The sequence below is a fragment of the Elaeis guineensis genome, chromosome 4 (genome assembly GCF_000442705.2).
Source record: "Elaeis guineensis isolate ETL-2024a chromosome 4, EG11, whole genome shotgun sequence".
NCBI classification, from domain to species: domain Eukaryota; kingdom Viridiplantae; phylum Streptophyta; class Magnoliopsida; order Arecales; family Arecaceae; genus Elaeis; species Elaeis guineensis.
The window spans coordinates 68,674,096-68,687,489 of record NC_025996.2 but is presented as its reverse complement, the minus strand read 5'-3'; positions in this window follow the sequence as shown (position 1 = coordinate 68,687,489).

Below are 13,394 nucleotides of genomic sequence, written 5' to 3'. Positions count from 1 at the left end.
TTTGCTGATCTCTGCTAGTCTATCACGTGGATAGGTGCTCCTTCAAGTTGCTCGCAGCCACACAAAGGTGTCCAACCTCTACAGATCATCCACACGAAGATCGATTGCAGATCAGGCTCCTCAAGAGTGCTAGCTCGCAAGGATCTTTGAAGGTTGATCTTTCTTTTCTTCTTTTGATCTCTTGGATGCTCCAAAGGGGAAGAAGAATCAGAGGAGGAAGAGAGAAGAGAGCGATGGAAAAGAAACTAATTTTCAACTGGTTCTCATATCGGGCATCTAACTATTAGAGCCCCTATTTATAATAAAGCATTAGAGTTTAGGTCAAGAGGGGGGGCCAAAAACTCCATGCCACATCCAAATTAGGCATCCCATATTTTGGAAAATTATATGATGGCATGAGAAAGATCTTTCTCATGCCAACCAAAAATTCTCACGCATATGGGGAAATAAAATTAGGCACCACCCATCTTTCCATTTAAAATGGATCTCTTTCCATCTTATCTCCTTATCTCTAATTCAGATCGCATTCAAATTAGAAAGGAGATAAGAACCATAACCCATCATGTTTGCCGCCCACCCTATCTGCACCCTCTCTCCTCACACCCAAAAATCACATGCAAAAACCCTTTTGGCATTAAGAAGAGAGGCATGGATCCAGGGTGGCGCAAGGGAGAAAGATAGAGTCCCTACTGGTTGGGACACTTCATTTTCAATTTGATTCTAAATCAAATTAAATCTGATTTGAATCCAATGAGAGGAAGAACCTAATCTAATTAGAAATCTAATTATCTCAATAAATTTCTAACCCAATTAGAAATTAATTGAACCCAAATCCTGATCAAATCATAAATAAATTTTTCTTGCAATTACGCTTAATCAAATCAAACCCAATCTAAGTCAAACTAAATCCAATTCTATTAGACTTAATCCAAAGCTCTTTGCTCAATCAAATTGAGTCAATTAGCAATCTAATTACTAATAAATTCTTCATTAATAGCAGAATCTCAGTCTAATGGAACTCTCCTCCAGAGTCTCAATCCAGTGGGACTCTACACTAGAGTCCCAATCCAATTGGACTCTTCAGCTATTCGATCAGACTGACTCTTCTAATGTGTGTGACCACATAGGTTCGAACCTAAGCTAGTAGCATAAAAATAATTTTTTATACTAATCGATATAACCATCTAATAATGGGACCCAACGTCCAGATAGATCGAAAGATTAAAAATAATATTCTAGAATCTACTAGCGTATGGTTACCGTATAATTCATCCCTTTAATCCTAATGCTCAAGGTGATCTAAGATTTGACTGTCAACCCTAAAATAGTCAACCATATTGTATTTCAACTTTTCAAATCCATCACATAGATTATCCTGACCAAGATTTTACTAAAATAAAATACACTGATGCATAACTTCTACTTATTTAAAGGGGTCAATTCTATCTTAACTCACGCACCGACTTGATAGGTACTTGACTATACCCAATAATCTTTCATCATTGAATTAAAAATTCAAATGGTTCGATATCAAAGTACAATAAGTTGCTTATAAGTCATCATGATGATCTCAAGTTAGAGGGACACTTATACCCATACCCTTCGTGAGCTACTCTTGACAGCAGAGTGCTCCACAATCAGTTACGTTCAGTACAAATGTACTCCTACATTCCACCTGCATGCCATACCAGTGCTCCACACTCTCTGGTTAAGAGGATAACCAACCTATATAGCATACAACGATCTATACTCGATATCGCTATCGTCCTATTAACAGCATATCATTTGATCGTCAACATATTTTAAGGACTAAACGACAAATCCTCCTTTGCTGATTAAATATAGTCCTAAAGACTTTATCACAACACAAAAGTTCAAAGAAGATAGATAAAATATGATAAATTAATAAAAATTTATATATATTTTATAAATATGAGCACAATCATCAACAGGCTGATGATTGACTTTGGGACATAATTTTCCATAACTCCCACTTGGACTAAAGCCAATCAGTGTAGTATCGTATACCCATCTTCAACTTGTGATCATCGAACTCCTTGATTCTAAGAGCTTTAGTAAATGGGTCAATCAGGTTCTCCTTCCCATCAATCTTCTAAAGATTGATGTCACCTTGATCCATGATCTTTCGGATGAGATGGTAGCAGCGCAAAATATGTTTGGTGTGCTGATGGGACTTCAACTCCTTGGCTTGAGCAATGGCTCAAGTGCTGTCGTAGTATAACAGGATAGGGCCATCAAAGGAGGGTACCACTCCGAGCTCACCGATGAACTTTCACAGCCACACAGCTTCCTTCGCAGCATCGCATGCCATGATATACTCTGCCTCGCAAACAGAGTTAGCCATGATTTGCTACTTGAAATTTTTACAGTAGATTGCTCCATCATTCAGGGTAAAAATATAATCCGACACACTCTTGCTATCGTCATGGTCTAACTAAAAGCTAGAGTTAGTGAACTCCACTAGTTTCAAGTCAGTATCACCATAAACAAGCCACTGGTCCTTAGTATTTCTCAAATACATAAAGATAGTCTTTACGACCTTCTAATGGTTCTCTCCTAGACCAGACTGGTATCTACTCACTACCCCTGGTGAGTATGCCACGTCTGATCTTGTACATATCATAGCGTACATTATAGAACCTATTATCGAAATATATAAAATTTACTCATACGCTCTCTCTCTTGAGGAGTTGTCGGACAATCTTTCTTCGAGAGAAAAATTTCATGGCCTATCGAGAGATAGCCTTTCTTAGAATTCTTCATGCTGAACCGTTTCAGCATGGTGTCTATGTACATAGATTGGGACAATCCAAGCAACTTTTTCGATCCATCTCTATAGATCTTCACCCCAAGGACATAGGATGCAGGATGCTTCTCCCAGATCCTTCATAGAGAACTGAGATGATAATCAGACTTTTATTCCTTGTAATGCAGGAATGTCATTTTCGATTAAAAGAATGTCATCCATATACAGAATGAGAAATATAACCACAGAGTTATTTATCCATTTGTAAATGCAGAGTTCTTCTCTATTTCTAACGAAGTCATGCTTTCTGATAACCTTATCAAAATGCATGTTCCAACTCCTAGATACCTGCTTCAATCCATAGATGGATCTCTAAAGCTTGACATTTTTGACTCATCTGTGGATGTGAAATCTTCAGACTATATCATATACACCTCTTCTTCTAGCTCTTCATTTAGAAAAGCTGTTTTCATATCCATTTATCAGATTTCATAGTCTATGTATGCCGCTATCACAAGCATAATTTAAATAGATTTGAGCATTACCACAGGAAAAAATATCTCATCATAGTTAATACTATAATGCTGATGATAATTTTTGACAACAAACGAGCTTTATAGATCTCCACCTTCCTGTCTGCACCCCTCTTCCTTTTGAAGACCCATTTATACCCTATGGATTTAACTCCTTTAGGTGGGTCAACTAATGTCCATACATCATTGACCTTTATGGACTCCATTTCAGATTTCATAGCTTCAAGCCATTTATCAGAGTTGGATTTCTGTATTGCATCCATATAGGTGATTGGGTCCTCATTGTTCTCATTAAGTTTAATAGGATCTCCATCCCAACTAAGAAATCATAGTATCTGTCTGGTTGATGCGATACTCTATCGGATCTCTTTAATAGTACCTCTACAACAGATTTTGGGTTTGACATCATCAAATCCAATTCTATGATTCATTAGATTGGGTTGGTTCTATCTTTTAAACTTCTTCAAGTTCAACCTTAGAGGCATTAATCCTTTCTCTAAAAATTTTTTTTCCAAAAAGACTATCCTACGGCTGACAAACACTTTTATTCATCAACAAGACAAAATAATACCCCTTAGTTTCTTTGAGATATCCTATAAAATATATTTGTCAGACCTGACTTGAGTTTGTCTGTTTTCAAATGTTTGACATAAGTCAGGCAACCCTAAACCCTAAGGTGAGAGAGCATTGGCTTACGTCCCATCTACATCTCATGTAGTATTTTACTTACAGAATTACTAGAAATCCTATTAAGCATATAACAAGCCAACTAGAGTGCATATCCCCAAAAAAGATCGGCAGAATAAAAAAACCCATCATGGATCGAACTATATCCAACAGGGATCGATTTCTCCTTTCTGACACACCATTGTGTTGTGGCATTTCAGGAGGAGTCCATTGTGAGAGAATCCCATTCTCCTCAAGATATATCAGAAATTCACTAGAAAGATATTCACCTCCTCGATCAGATTGAAGAGTTTTAATATTCTTTTATTTTATTTTTCTATTTCATTATGGAATCATTTAAACATTTCAAATAATTCAGACTTGTATTTCATCAAGTAGATGTACCCATACCTAGATAGGTCATCTGTGAACGTAATGAAATAGTGGTATCCTCCTCTGACACTAGTACTCATGGGTCCATATACATCAGTATGTACAAGACCCAGAACATCATCAAATCGTTCATCTTTTTCAGTAAAAGATGATTTGATCATCTTTCTAAGTAAACAAGACTCATAGGTAGGTAGTGATTCATAATCATTGTCATCAAGAATTTTTTCTTGAGCTAAGCTATTTATCCTGTTCTTGTTAATATGACCTAGCCTACAATGTCCAAGGAAGGCATCCGTGACATCAACTATTTTAGGATATTTATTAGATGTGTATATTATATTAGATCGTGATACAACATAAATACTATTGTTCAATTGTCTACATATTATAGTAACACCATTCAAAATGATATCATAAAAGCTTTTTTTATTAAAATTTTATAATTTGCTTTGACCAAAAGGCTTATAGAAATGACATTCAATAAGAAACTAGGATAGAAAGGATAATCACTAAGAACAATAGAATGAAAATCGAATACAAGCTTAATAATTTCTAAAGCTAGAATTGGAACTGATCTTCTATCTCCAACGTTCAAGAATCTCTCACTATCTTCAAATCTTCTACGATCTGAAGTCCCTACAACGAATTGCAAATGTTAGTAGGACTATCAAATCCAATACTAGGTCATTGTATCAAAAATTGAGAAGTTACAAGGTGTTATCATATAATTACCTTATCCAGCAATCAATTGCTTCTTCTTCTTTAGCCTGTTCAGGTCAAGAAAAACTATGTATTGAGGACAGTTTCTCTTTAGTGACCTACTTTCTATAATAGAAGCACTCTATCTAACTTTAGTCGCCTTGGATTGGGACTTCTGGGTCTGACTCCCAGCACTTTGTACCTTTTTATTTTTTTATTTCTTTTCTTTCTTAAAGGAACGATGCCCACCCAAAGAAGATCCTCTCACAATATTCACCATCTCTTGGTGGAGTTGGTGATCCTTCTCAAAAGTCTGTAGCAACCCCAACAGACTATAGTAGTTGACTACAGGCATCGTCATTCAAAAATGACTGAGAAATGGTAGGTAGAATTTGGGTAGAAAGTTCAGGATCGCATCCTTTCCAAGCTGTTTATGCAAAAGAAAGTCGAGCTTGCTCAATCGCTCGATTTGTTTGATCATATATAATATATGATCAGTGACCGATGCTCCCTCCCTCATCTGAGCATTGAAAATGACACAACTAGTCTTGTGCCGCTCAACATCATCAGGAGTACCAAAAAACTCTCTCAACATCTTAAGCATGGCTTTTGACTGAGTTTCTTCAAACTTTCGACTAAACTCATCGTTTATGGTAGCCCGCATTATGCAACGCAGTGTAGTATGGTCATTGAGCCATTTCAAGTAAGTGTGTTGAACTGTGCCATGAGTATTAGGAGCAGGCTCCTCAGGTGTTGGATCTATAAGAATATACAAGATCCACTCGTGCTCTAGGACTATTTTTAATTTTTGATATCAGTTATCAAAGTTGGATCCCATCAACTTCTCACTGTCTAACAGTGATCGAAGCGACAAGGTTGAAGCCACATAACTGCATAAAGGAAAACAAAACCTAATCAGTATATGAATTAATTAAGTCTGAAGATATAGACTTTAGTCTAAAGGTTCTTCCATTATTTTATACAAATTAATAGCCTCTACCTCCAATTTGAGAAATTACTTTAATTTTTAGTGGGTACTAGAATCCATACAGACAACACATGAGTCCGACTTTGCAGACTCACCCATGTGCATCCATGGGTAAGTTCTTTAACCAATTATTTCATCAAATAATTGTTAGTAACTGATTTAGCCCTAGGTAACTTTTAAGTTGATCTTGATCTTCTCAGCAAGCCCTGGTTAGGTCCAACCATTAACATGATCATACTTAGAGTCTAACTATCAAATGATCAGGTCTGACTTTGACCGGCTAACCTGACCACTTGCTAGAGAGACTCAACTGAGTCATCATATTATGAATGATAATTCCAATAGTAAATGAGTACCAGACCTTTGGGCCTCTAATGATCATCATACTAATGGATCCATTATCACCCAACTTAAAGGGAGGCTATGATTTAGTTATCACCATAACTATCTCATTTAAGGACCTAATAATTTAAAAAATTTAATTTATGAATTAAGAGAAGAGAAGAGATCAATCAGTAAATCACAATCCTCCCATTGACTTCACCAAGTCATTGAATTAGATTAAGGTCATGCTGGTTGAAATGGCACTTAGATCAATCACACTGATCAACTTTAATTGCATGGGTCAACTCGAATTACTTAGCAGTCTAATCAAAATATAATCCACCAAATTGGCCAGATAAGTGAGATTGATGGAAGGGTATGCTAAGCTTGTCTTAGACACCATCAAAATGGTCAGATAAGCCGCTCTCAATTAAAAATCATCGATCAAAATGCCAAATTTATCTTAGACACCAATTGGTTAATTAGTTTTGATTTGACTAGTCTAATTATTTGGATTCAACCACTGAGCCATAATCAAGATCCATTTGGTCTAATCGAAGACATGGACTTGATCATTTACAACTATTGTATTGGTTCTAGAGAAATCCTAATTTAATCTAATTCAATATTTGGTTAGATTTAATCAATTTCTCTACATGATCTATTAACTCTTTGATTCTAATCTTAGGTCTAATCCAATTAAGAGGATCTGATTTGACCTAACCCATACCTCATGTTTTATACAATGTCATTAGATCTTAAAATCATAATTTTAGATCTAATCGATTCTACACTTAATTCTCAATTAAGTTTAGCATCAACATGGGTTTAGATTAAGTTAAATTTGAAATCTTTTCTCATGTAAACATTTTACATTAAATCATAAAATCTTTTAGATCATATTTAAATTTTTATAATTTCAAATTAAAATAATTTTAATTATTAAGATTAGATGTTATTACTTTTCTTTATAACTTGTATCATATACAACAAATCCTAGGGTTTCAAGACTAGGATTTTGTAAAAAAGTAAGTTCTTCTTTTTGTTTTCTTCTTCATGGGATCTCACAGTGGTACCTTTACACGCCATAAGAGCACCTCATTGAATGGAGGAGAGAGTCATGTAACCTTACTTGCTCCTATAACTGGATGGTCTGATGATTATCCAATTCGAGTACTTCACTAATCTGATCATCTAATCTAATATGTACAGAACTGATCAAATATCAGATTTGAAAATAAAACTTATTTAGATCTAATCTAAATAATATAAAATTAGATCTAAAAGTATATGAAATCATATCATAAGGAACAATGGCTCTGATACCAATTGAAGAAAAAGTAGGACAGTTCTATGCATGCAATTTAAAAATTTTTGTAGTGGATCTGTTAGATTAAACAATTTAACCTACATTATATGCACAAGATCTAATTTAAACTACCATGCCAAGATCTATGATATGATTTAATATGACATAAAGATCTAAAAATCAAAATCAGCATCGATCATATCGATGCTCTACATTAGATCTAACCCTTAGATATAATGAAACCTGATCTATCAAGTTCAAAAACCATTACCAAAGTGTAGTTTGCTGATCTTTGCTAGTCTATCATGTGGATAGGTGTTCCTCCAGATTGCTCGCAGCCACATAAAGATATCCGATCTCTACAGATCATCCACACGAAGATCGATTGCAGATCAGGCTCCTTGAGAGTGCTAGCTCACAAGGATCTTTGAAGGCTAATCTTTCTTTTCTTCTTTTGATCTCTTAGATGCTCTAGAGGGGAAGAAGAATCAGAAGAGAAAGAGAAGAGAGAAGAGAATAGAGAAGAAACTAATTTTCAACTAGTTCTCATATGGGGCGTCCAATTATTGGAGCCCCTATTTATAACAAAGCATTAGGGTTTAGGTCAAGAGGGGGGTGCCAAAAGACTCCACGCCACATCCAAATAGAGCGTCCCATATTTTAAAAAATTATATGATGGCATGAGAAAGAAATTAAGTCTTTCTCATGCCAACCAAAAATTCTCACGCACATGGAGAAATAAAATTATGCGCCACCCATCTTTCCATTTAAAATGGATCTCTTTTCATCTTATCTCCTTATCTTTAATTCGGATCGCGTTCAAATTAGGAAGGAGATAAGAACCATGACCCATCATTCTTGTCACCCACCCTATCTATGCCCTCTCTCCTCACACCTAAAAATCACACACAAAAACCCTTTTGGTGTTGAGAAGAGAGGCAAGGGTCCAGGGTGGCACAAGGGAGAAAGATAGAGTCCCTGCTGGTTGGGACTCTTCATTTCTAATTTGATTCTAAATCAAATTAAATCTAGTTTGAACCCAATGAGAGGAAGAAATCTAATCTAATTAGAAATTCAATCATCTCAATAAATTTTAATCTAATTAAGAATTAACTGAGTCCAAATCCTGATCAAATCATAAATAATTTTTTTTTGCAATTAGGCTTGATCAAATCAAACCCAATCTAAGTCAAACTGAATCCAATTCAATTAGACTTGATCCAAAGCTCTTTGGTCAATCAAATTGAGTCAATTAGCAATCTAATAACTAATAAATTTATCATTAATAGTAGAGTCCTAGTCCAGTGAGACTCTCCTCCAGAGTCCGAATCCAGTGGGACTCTACACTAGAGTCCCAATCTAATTGGACTCTTCAGCCATCCGATCAGATTGAATTTTCTAATGTGTGTGACCCCATAGGTTCAAACCTTAACAGATAACATAGAAATAATTTTTTATACTAATCGATGTAATCATCTAGCAATGGGACCCGATGTTTGGATAGGTCAAAGATTATAAAGCAATGTTCTAGAACCTACTGTGTATGGTTACCATATAATTCATCCCTTTGATCCTAATACTCAAGATGACCTAGGGTTTGATTGTCAACCCTAAAATAGTCAACCACATTGTATTTCAACCTTTCAAATCCATCAAATAGATTATCCTGACCAAAGTTTTACTAAATTGAAATACGCTGATGCATAACTCTTACTTATTCAGAGAGGTCAATTCTATCTTGACTTACGCACCAACTTAATAAGTACTTGATTGCACTCAGTAACCTTCCATCACTGAATAAAAAATTAAGATGGTCTGATATCAAAGTACAATGAGTTGTTTATAAGTGACCATGGTGATCTCAGATCGAAGGGATACTTATACCTATACCCTTCGCGAGTTACTCTTGACAGCAGAGTACTCAGCAATCGATCACGTTTGGTGTGAATATACTCCTGCATTCCATCTGCATTCCATCAGCAATCGATCACGTTTGTTGTTCTCGATATCTGCATGCACACTCCTTGGTTAAGAGAACAACAAACCTATATGGCACACAACAACCTATACTCGATATCGCTATCGTCCTATTAATAGTATATCATTTGGTCGTGAACATATTTTAAGGACTAAGTGACAAATCCTTCTTTATCAATTAAACAAAATTCTAAGGACTACAATGCAGAAGTTCAAAGAAAATGGATAAAATATGATGAAAAATTAAATAATTTTTATTAATAAAAATATATATATATTTTATAAATATGAGCACAATCATCAACAGGCTGACGATTGATTTTGGGATATAATTTCTAACACCATCAACACACACCACAACCACTCTCTCAACTTATGGCCAACATTGATTCAAACACAACCATTGTCATCCCCAATCACAACCTTAGGCCAAACCAAATCCTTAATTCTATCACCCTATATCAAGCATCGATATCATTCTCATCATTTATTAATGAGGTGGAGGAATAGTAGGAATAACCTCATGATCCCTATAACAAATATCTAGACCCTATTACCCTTCTATCTTGTAGTATCTCATAAACTATAACTCAGCTTTGCCATGCTCTCATTTCCAAAACCATCCACTCTTTACTTTCTTCGTTGATCGCATCAACCCCAAACTATCCCTTTGATCAATATTCTCAAGTGAGTGAAGATATCCAACACCTAAAACAAGTCCCTCAAGTAGAATGATGAGTCTTTGTCAGTGAATATTAGTGATCTATACCCACTATATTAATTTATCAAAAGAGTGACATTGTTTTTCCAACATATTTGAAATCCACCAATAATTTAAAGTTTGTCTGGAATTTTATAATTTTTTTATTAGAGTTGATGGTTTATTATAACATGGAGATAACTGATTTAATAAATATAATATTATTTCAACAACATAACATATATGTGCTGCTAATATCCAACTATATGTTTCTTTGAAAAAGAAAATCCTCCCATGCACTAGCGTGTGATTTGAAAGGAAGACTTAATGTTTTGTGGATGTAAGGTAACTGATGCATGATAGCTCCACAATACTTATTGCATTAAAAAAAAAAAGACTTGAGAAGTTTTCCATCCAATTGATCTCCTCATCATAAATGCCCTCACCCTAGCACATCCATGCATGAATGCATGAAGTCCATCTTTGTTGGCCTCTTATTTGATGTGTCTTAAATTTACCACAAGCACACGATGTGCAATGTAGTACGTCCGACGAGTACGAGTCGATCCCATGAGGAATTGGATTTTGAATTGTATTTAAATGCTTGCTCAGGTGAGTTTTAGAGAAAAAGGAAAGAGATTATTCATTGAATTATGAACTACCAAAGCAATAAACTAATTAATTATAAAGGTAAATTATCTAAAAGATATTGGGCTTTTGAATCCACTAAACCAATGAATTAGAGAGCCTTCCTATGATTTCTCTTATAATGTCCCTTGATTAAGGTGTAAAATATGAACAAGCATGGATTATGAAGAGATTTAACTCAACTATGATCCATCAAACATTTTGTTCTCACCCTAATTAAGAGACCCTTCTTTTCTTCACTTCTCTTGTGTTATCCAAGTATAGGCTATGAAGGGATTCTAACCCAACTATAACCCATCAAGGTTTCCAAATGGAAAGAGAAGAAATGATTTAAAAAATTATGATCCTTCTATCAATCATCCCCTCTTACACCGAATCAAGCATGGACTATGAAGGAATTCTGATCCAATGATAGCCCATCAAGTCTCTTGGCGAGAGAGATGAAGAGAGAAGGATTCTAAAAATTTAAAAGCTCGAAAAAAAAATTGAATAGAGCAGACTTCTATTCATGATCTAGCTTCATCGCAAACACCAAAGGGATTACTTAGCCAGACATAGTTGATTTGAAGTCAAAAATAAAATAAAGACTAATTCTACTTGCTGGAGTTGAACTTGCAAAAACTAAAAATTACAAAATTAAAAGATGCAGAAATTTAAACTATCCTATTATAGAAATTAAAATTATAAAAATTAAATAGAAAAAAAATAACTAATTTATTTCTGAATAAAAATTCTGATACAAAAATTTTCAACTCCTAAGCCATTAACAAGACTTGGAGTTTGAACAGAAAATAAAATCTCTTACAGAACCAGACTTCTCTCCTTCTCTTGACTTGGGATCAACCTTCTCCAGGCTGACTCTCCTTCTCGTGTGTTGAAAGGGTGAAAGAATGTGGGAACAAGGTGGCTAAAAAATTTTAAAGGTGGATATGTCTGCCTGTCACACAGACTCCCTACAAGAATTATGGAGTGGAGAGAGATATTATGAATGGAGGTATTAGGCTTTATTTATAGGTGTAGGCAAGGAGGAGGATTTTATTTTTTTTCGATGTGAGACTAAAAAGAGAGGATAGATGAATGGTTAGGATCTAATTTGGAAAGTATGGATAGATGGATAGGCAGTTGGTTAAATAGGAAAGATAGGAATGAAAAAAATATGTCTCTTTCTATTGCCGTTAGTGACCCAAGCAAGATCAAATGTACGCCACATGAAAGGATCTTCGCAGTTTCCATTTTGGTTCACGCGGCCAAACAGCACCCAACCTCCTTTATTTCCTTTATGTTCCACATTCATGCACCCAGGTCCCGTATAAAAAAAAAATGTGTCAGCTCTCTTTTAAGCCAAGTGTTGTTTCAATGCTTTTGGTTCCATGTCAGCCAACAACTAATCAATATTTTAACCTTAATCCATATGTCACCATTTTCTTCCTTGTGGACCAAGTGGTCCATGGTGGACCACTAACTTGCAAATTGAATTGGATCATCTTCCAGCTTTGAATTTAATTCTATTTTGACTCCATTTCTGATCTCGTTTGATCCCTCTAAGCCTACAGATCGGGCTTTCATATTGGTGTAGCTCTTTTCTGTAAAATATATAAAGAAGTATCAATTTTAAAAGAATAAAGATAATTTGATCCATAAATGAATATTTCTATGAGCAAATTTATACACCTATCACACCTCCCAACTTATTTATTGCTAGTCTCTTAGCAATGCCATATATAATTTTTTTTTAATTTTTTTTTAACAATATTTCATTAAGATCATCCTTTACAAAAATAGATCTAGGATTGAAAGTCAAAGAGTTTAGCAAGTATTACAAATTAAATATTGAGCTTTAAAAGTAAATTTCATAGTTAGTACAATTAGAAACTTTCTTAGAATACATCGAAAGGTCTACAACACTTGTGTTTGTGATGACCAACTTAGCATTTGAGTGCTGGCTTGTAAAGGACAAATGTATCTTCTCTTATCACCTTATTTTGGTTAATTTTCTATATACCTCCAAATGAACTTCAAGTAACTTTCACACTACCTTCTTTTTTTTTATGCTGAGCATCCTGGCCTTCCCTTCACAGTTTGACGCGAACCTTCACATTTGACTTAGGTGCAGAGATCCGGTTACTAAGCTTAGAGCAATTCACATATACTCTGTGTTTTTATTTTAGGTAAGTAGCTCTTTCCTCAAATTCAAATTTTTGATTGGAGTGTATATCAATTACCAAATTTAAGTGATAATTGAGTCCTCAGTCGGCCTCACAACCAGCACCTATTTGCCTTGTCAGCGTGCATGTGCAGTTAGAAGTGCTAATAACCTTTAATTGATCTAAGTAAGCTGCTAAAAGTCTGCCCACTAACCTACTTCTTAACTCACTACAGTCATTAGCAAA